Here is a 7,692-nt window from a genome sequence, read left to right as displayed (position 1 = left end):
AGTTACTGGTCCACCATGTTTGTCAGACAGAGTCATCAAGGTCTTCTTGCCACTGCGTTCTAAGTCACTTCAGTCACCTCTGACTCTTTATGACCCCATGGACTGTAGCCTGTCGGGCTCCTCTTCCCATGGGTATTCTCCAGGCAAGAATACTAAAGTGGGTTACCATATATCCTTCTCCAGGGGATCTTCCCAACCCAGGGATCGAACCTGTGTCTCTTATATCTCCTGCATTGGTGACCGGATTCTTTACCACTAGCACTACCTCCTGCCCCTTGTTATCTGCAAACCTATTCTCTGCCCTCATCCCAGACCCAAAAGTTACATTTTTCCCCCTCATTAAGTTCCCTTGCTCTACAGACTGTCCTCACAGCTCCTGAAACAGGAATTTTCACACTGAAAAAGTGATGATGGATCGTCAACAATTTGCCTCGATCAATGGATTACTTATGGATCATTGAATTGACTGAAATCTTGAAGTAGTTTTTGTGTCCTTCATGATAGACTACTTTCCAACAAGGTGTCTGTTTGACGATATGTTCATGTAAGTGAGCACTAAGTATGCACATGCTGTTGTGTGTTCTGAACAGTCTCAAACTGGGTCCAAAGCATGGATGACATTTTTTATTCTCAGTACTCTCTAGTCTGGTGCTACTCAACGTGGGAGTCCATAGACTAATGTCCATCTGCAAGCTTTCTATCCCAGGCTCACTGGGGGTAAGTACAGAAATTGAGAGTAGAAAGGGTTTAGAAATGTCATGGTCATTTTACAAAGTGACTTTATGTAAGCGGAACTCAATAATTAAAATTTGGAGCTCATATTTGTATGACTTAAAATTCCATTGTCTAAGAGTTCATTTTCATTACAATTCATGGTCCCTAATAGATTTAACACTAAAGGATATCAACCCTGAATGTTCATTGGATACTGAAGGACTGATACTGAAACTGAAGCTCCAATATCTTGGCTGCCTGATGCAAACAGCCGACTCTGGAAAAGACCCTGATGCTAGGAAAGATTGAGGGCAGGAGGAAAGACTGAGGGGTGGCAGAGGATTAGATGCTTGGATGGCATCACTAATTCAGTGGACATGAGTTTGAGCAAGCTCTGGGAGATGGTGAAGGACAGGGCAGCCAGGTGTGCTGCAGTCCATGGCATTGCAAAAAGTCGGACACAATTTAGGGACTGAACTACAACAACAACAGATTTAATTTAAAACAACCAACTAAACCAAAACTAGTTTTTCCCCCAGATAATTCTAGAGCAATGCTTCTCAAACTATTCCAGGTTTTCTTTCTAGCTTTCAGGAACCGTAAGTTTCTTAACATTAAGGCTTTAAAAAGAGAACCCAATATTCAGCACCTCATGGTGTAGATCTTTCCCTTACCCTACACACCACTCGAGAGCAGGGGATTTTCATGGTCTGGAAGTGGTGAAATAAACATTTCTCAGCTCTCAGAGGCCTCAAGCGTTAAAGAATCCCTGCTCAACACTACTGGGGAAATACTGAACGATAAGGCTCTGTCTCAGTTGGGATCCCTGGGAAAATCCAGTTTTGTAATAAATATTACACACATCATCTGTCACTAAGGGATATAATTTTGGACCTAACGGTAGTAGAAAGTCAATGCTCATCTGACACATGGCCAAGATTTTAAGGCTAGAATTAAAGGCATGCTTTTGGATTCTATCATTTAGTAAGTTGTAGAGAAGAAAACCTTGATGTGTTACAGTTCAGTAGAGGAATCAATCCAAGAAGGGTAGGGTAGGGGGTGGGGGAGAGAGTCTCAAGAGGGAGGGTATATATATATATACTTACAGTTGATTCACATTGTTGTATATCATGAACTATCACAACATTGTAAAGCAGTTATACTCCAAATAAAAATTTAAAAATGGCTGTTTGCAGATTTCGGTACTGTTCATTAGCAAACACATCAGGCCAAAAGGAGTCACATTTTTACCTGTGGGCTTTTTGGCAGTCATTTCTGTGTTGGGTTTTCATAACTTCCTTTCTCAGCATCATAGTTCTGCAATATTGCCCCCATACCTGGCTCCCATTTTGCCCAGGACATATTGCCCATCTTCCAATCCCCGCAGCAGTCATTGAGTTCCACGTTTGTACCACATGGCATTTGCCACACCTGATCTTGAATAGTATTCCACAAAAAATAATTCACATGCTTTTTCACTTTATCTAAGACCATAATGATTTTTCTTATGTCACTACTCTCAGTGAAAAATTCATCGATTTTCAGATGGACCTAGAAATTGTCATGCTGAGTGAAGTAAGTCAGAGAAGGAGAAATATCGTATAACTTTTATGCAGAATCAAAAAGAAATGATATCAATGAACTTATTTACAAAACAGAAACAGACTCACAGACTTGGAGAATGAACTTCTAGTTGCCAAAGCGTAAGAATGAGGGGGAAGAGATAGAGAGTTTGGGACTGACATGTACACACTGCTATATTTTAAATGGGTAACCAGTAAGGTCCTACTGTATAGCAGAGGGAACACTGCCCAATGCTATGTGGCAGCCTGGATGGGAGGGGAGTTTGGGAGAGAATGGATACATGTATGTGTATGGCTGAGTCCCTTTACTGTCCACCTGAAACTATCACAGGATTGTTAATCAGCTATACTCCAATGTAAAATAAAAAGATTTTAAAAATTCATAGATTTGTTTTTCATGTATGTAAAGGAAAGATTTCCAATGTGCAATGAATAACTTTTCTGCAATAGCTGTTCTTCTTGTTTCTCACTGTCATCTTATAACTTATAAGCCTGGTACTGGCACTCCACACGGGGGTCACTAAGCTGAGTCTTTAGGAGACTACTTGAGATGGTATAAAGAGGAAGTGAGACTATACAACACTGACATCAACTTCCCACCACAGGATTATAAGGTCCACATTAAGTAACCATGCTCTGCTTTCAAGGAGGATTTTTCTCTTCTAACATTTATTGAACATTTAATATATGCCCATTAACTAATGCACTCTTCATAAAATTTCAAGAGGGAAGTACCATTAATAACAGAATCCTGAAGCGAATTGCCCAAGGTCACACAGCAGGAAGTGTTAGAGCTGGGAATTGAACCTAGGCAGTAGGGCTCCCAAGCCTTGCTTCTCAGATTCCTCAGAAGACACACATTCAAAACATAGATCACAGCTTTTGACTCTTAAAGTAACAAACCGAAGAAGCTGTAGAATCTATATTCTCAGCTTCAAGAAGTGAGGAGAAAACCTTCCATCCTAATGGTTCAGTCCAGGAACTGAAAACCCACAGCAGTCAAGTGTGAGAGACTGCATGAGGAAACAGAGAAAAGGCCAATGAGCATCGGCTGCCCGCTGCTTCCTCTCCTCCATTGCTCTCTGCCCAGAGATCTGAGACTGCACACTGGGAGCCCCAATTCCCCACCCACATAAGCTTTCCCTTCTCTTCACCCTTCCACCCAAATGACATGTCTCATCTTCTTGTCTCCTCCAAGCCCCTCACAAGAGCATATGTTTCAAACATCTACTAACCAAACTACCAAGTTGCCTCAAAGGAGTGTGAATCTGAGACTTTCAAAGACCTTCTCCCATTCTACTTCAGCAGAAGGGTCAAATTTCACAGCTCCTCCATCTCCATGCATAGATAATAGAAGTAGCACGCCCCGTTTCTTCAATCATAAGGACCATCAGCAATGAAAACTGGCATCATAAATCAAAACTCAGAAAACACTTTTCTTGACTTTTCAGTACAATTAGGAGTCAGAGACATGAGTCAATAGGAAGCTAAATGCAAATTTCAAACAAAATAAAATCAATTCTATGCCTAATATGAGACTACTGACCCTACTTTCTAAACCAAATATAAAGAGTGTGAAAGGAAAAAGATTGTGTATTTTCTAATTGATTAATAAATGACAAGGATAAGGTAATTTTCTGGAATTTTTATAAGTGGTTTTCACCCAGGAAAATCTATTGGGAAAACATCCCCAAATTTAGTTGGTAAGAGTAACAATAAATACATTTAACCAAGGAGGTGAAAGACTTGTATACTGCAAACTATAAGACATTAATGAAAGAAATTAACAAAGACATTAACAATTGGAAAGACATTCCACATTCATGGATTGGAAAAATTAATTTTGTTAAAATGTTTATTCTACCCAAAGCAATATACAGATTCAATGCAATTCTATCAAAATTCCAATGGCATTTTTCAAAGAAATACAGCAAACATTTCGTATAAACAAAAATTTATATGGAATCACAAAAGACCATGCATAGTCAAAGTCGTCCTGAGGAAGAAGTACAAAGCTAAAGGCATTGATCATTGATTTCAAACTACATTACAAACCTATAGTAATTAAAATACTATGGTATTGACATAAAAACAGACAGATCAATGGAACAGAATAGAGAGATCACAAATAAATCCACACATATATATGGTCAATTAATTTATGCAAAAGAATGAAACTGGACCACTGTCTTATACCACACACCAACTCAAAATAGATTAAAGAGTTGAACATAAGATCTGAAACCATAAGACTCTTAGAAGAATATATAGACAATAAGCTCCTTGACATAGGTCTTGCTGATAATTTTTTAAATTTGACACCAAAAGCAGAAGCAACAAAAGCAAAAACAAACAATTGTGACTGCTTCAAACTAAAAAGCTACTGCACAGCAAAGGAAAGAGAATGAAAATGTAACCTACTGAATGGGAGAAAATATTTGCAAGTCATATATCTGATAAGGGACCAATATTCAAAATATACAAGTAACTCATATAACTCGATAGCATTTTGGCATTGTTATGTTTTACAAGGTGGAATTATGTGACATAAATTCTTCTCTCATCAGCGTGAGAGAGAATAAAAAGTATGGATAGCATATCATGTCATTTAAGTCAATTTGTGTGTAGTACGCAACAAAGGTCCATCCAGTTAAAGCTATGGTCTTTCCAGTAGTCATGTACGGATGTAAGAATTGGACCATAAAGAAGGCTGAGCACTGAGGAATTGATGCTTTTGAACTGTGATGCTGGAGAAGACTCTTGAGAGTCCCCTGGACAGCAAGGAGATCAAATCAGTCAATCCTAAAAAAATCAACCCTAAATATTCATTGGAAGGACTGATGCTGAAGCTGAAGCTCCAACTTTGACCACCTGATGCGAAGAATCAACTCTTTGGAAAAGACCCTGATGCTGGGAAAGACTGAGGCAAGAGGAGAAGGAGTCAGCAGAGAATGAGATGCTGGATGGCATTATCAACTCAATGGGCATGAGTCTGAGCAAACTCTGGGATATAGTGAAGGACAGGGAAACCTAATGCACTGCAGTCCATGGAGTTGCAAAGAGTCAGGCACAACTTAGCAACTGAACAAGAACAACATGAGTAGTATTTCATAGTATATTATATTTAGGAATCCCCTCTATCAATACATTCATAAAACTAAGATCATGGCATCTGGTCCCATCACTTCATGGCAAATAGATGGGGAAACAATGGAAACAGTGACAGACTTTATTTTGGGGGCTCCAAAATCACTGCAGATGGTGACTGCAGCCATGAAATTAAAAGACACTTGCTCCTTGGAAGAAAAGCTATGAACAACCTAGACAGCATATTAAAAAGCAGAGACATTACTTTGTCAACAAAGGTCCATCTAGTCAAGGCTATGGTTTTTCCAGTAATCATGTATGGATGTGAGAGTTGGACTATAAAGAAAGCTAAACTCCAAAGAATTGATGCTTTTGAACTGTGGTGTTAGAGAAGACTCTTGAAAGTTCCTTGGACTGCAAGGAGATCAAACCCATCAATCCTAAAGGAAATTAGTCCTGAATATTCATTGAAAGGACTGATGCTGAAGCTGAAGCTCCAATACTTTGGCCATCTGATGCGAAGAATTGACTCATTGGAAAAGACCCTAATGCTGGGAAAGATTGAAGGCAGAAGGAGAAGGGGATGACAGAGGATGAGATGGTTGGATGGCATCACTGACTCGATGGACATGAGCTTGAGTAGGCTCTGGGAGTTGGTGATGGACAGGGAATCCATGGGGTCGCAAGGAGTCGGACATGACTGAGCGACTGAACTCTATTAATACATATTTAGGTTTCCCTTCAACTTTTTACTATTTTAATGAGGCAATGAACATTCTTGCATGTGAGACTTTCACAATTGTGTGAGTGGATTGCTGTAGAAGAGTCCTAGAAAAGCCCTAGAAATGGAATTATAGGTTAAGAGATGAGCATGTTTAAAATTTTGATAGACTCTCTCAAACTGTTCAGAAAGTAGCATGTGTATTTATTCCTACCAACAGGGTGCATGTAGATAAGGGGTGTTTTAAAAGTCTCTTATAATAATTTGAAACAGTTGCTGGCATATTACATCATCCTTGAATATGCTAAATGGTTAGTTTTTAGGCCAGGAAGTGATTCCTGAACACTGACACCTTGGACCCTCTGTCAATCTATATAATAGGTGAAAAAAATTGTAAGAAATAAAACTGAATAGGGATCCAAAATATCCTTGTCTAACAAATGAAAAGAAAACCTAGGTGTGGTTTAGTTTGAGTAGGTTGCTAATCTTGGAGACACTGACACTAAATTTTGGAAGAAAGGTGCAAACAAGCACCCCATAGCATGATTATAAGAAGCTCAAGACTTGTGGGCCAGTGCTTCAGGAAGTAGCAGTGAAACTCCTTTTCCCCTCCTTTTTATGGAAAATGCCCTCATGGTAAGGAAACCCATTCTAGCAGATTTCAGAAATGAAGCCACAAGTGAGAAAGAGCCATGGAAGTGACGGTAAATCTATAGGCATCAGTATGCTGAGCTTTTGGCCACATTCCTTCTGACAGGCTACACATCCTGCTGAGACTTACCCCTGGGAGCTGTAAGCTACTTCACTCATGGGACAGTTCACTCATGGGACAACATTACTCCTGGTAAAGTTTCTTGGGTAAAGCATTACCACTGAGTACTATTTTGGAATAGAAACAGGAGATCTGATATCTGTCTCAGATGTTGTCCCTCGGTGATGCTTTGTCCTTAGGTCACCTTTAAGTGTCTCACTTTCTTCAACTGTAAAATGGGCTCTGTGATGCTTCATGTACCTTCCAGCTAAAGACCACATGAAATCATAGATATGAATACAGTGTTTAGCATAAATTGGATCTCAAATATGAAGTTTTGTTAGTAAATGAGGTTCTCCTATCACTCTTTATAAACACTATGGCAAAGCAAACAAAGAAAACTCATGGTCAATAAGTCAAAAAAAAAGATTCTGGACTTAGGTAGTGCTCATGGTAGTTTCACAATCCTGAGAATATAGAAACCACTGATTGTGGGAAAAAGAGAAAGAAAGAAAGAGTGGGAGGGAGGGAATGAAGGAAGGAAAGAAGAATGGAAAAGAAGAAAAAAGGACACTTTCTAAAATGGAAAGACAACAAAAGGTGAAGGAAAATCATTTCTTTGATGTGTAGTTTATATGTCAAGCCCTCTTTGGTTCTTTAGATATAGTGTCTTAATTTCATCTTCCCAGTAGCCTGAGGTATAGAAATTATTATCCATATTTTGTTAGAAAAATGAGAGAGATTTTCAATACCTTGCCCAGCATCACAAGGTAATTCATTACCCTGCCCAGGATTTGAATCTAATTCTTCTCAACTCCTAAACCTGAGCCCTCTCA

General features: G+C 39.1%; 1 protein-coding gene across 4 annotated transcripts in view; it reads right to left on the bottom strand.

The window, feature by feature from the left end:
- Positions 1-7,692, bottom strand: part of NFIB (nuclear factor I B) — a 465,570-nt gene that overhangs the window by 403,546 nt on the left and 54,332 nt on the right. The window lies entirely within an intron of this gene.

Source organism: Giraffa tippelskirchi, chromosome 1 (genome assembly GCF_054371585.1).
Source record: "Giraffa tippelskirchi isolate mGirTip1 chromosome 1, T2T-mGirTip1v1.2.pri, whole genome shotgun sequence".
Classification (NCBI taxonomy): Eukaryota; Metazoa; Chordata; class Mammalia; order Artiodactyla; family Giraffidae; genus Giraffa; species Giraffa tippelskirchi.
This window is presented reverse-complemented; position numbering and strand designations above follow the sequence as displayed.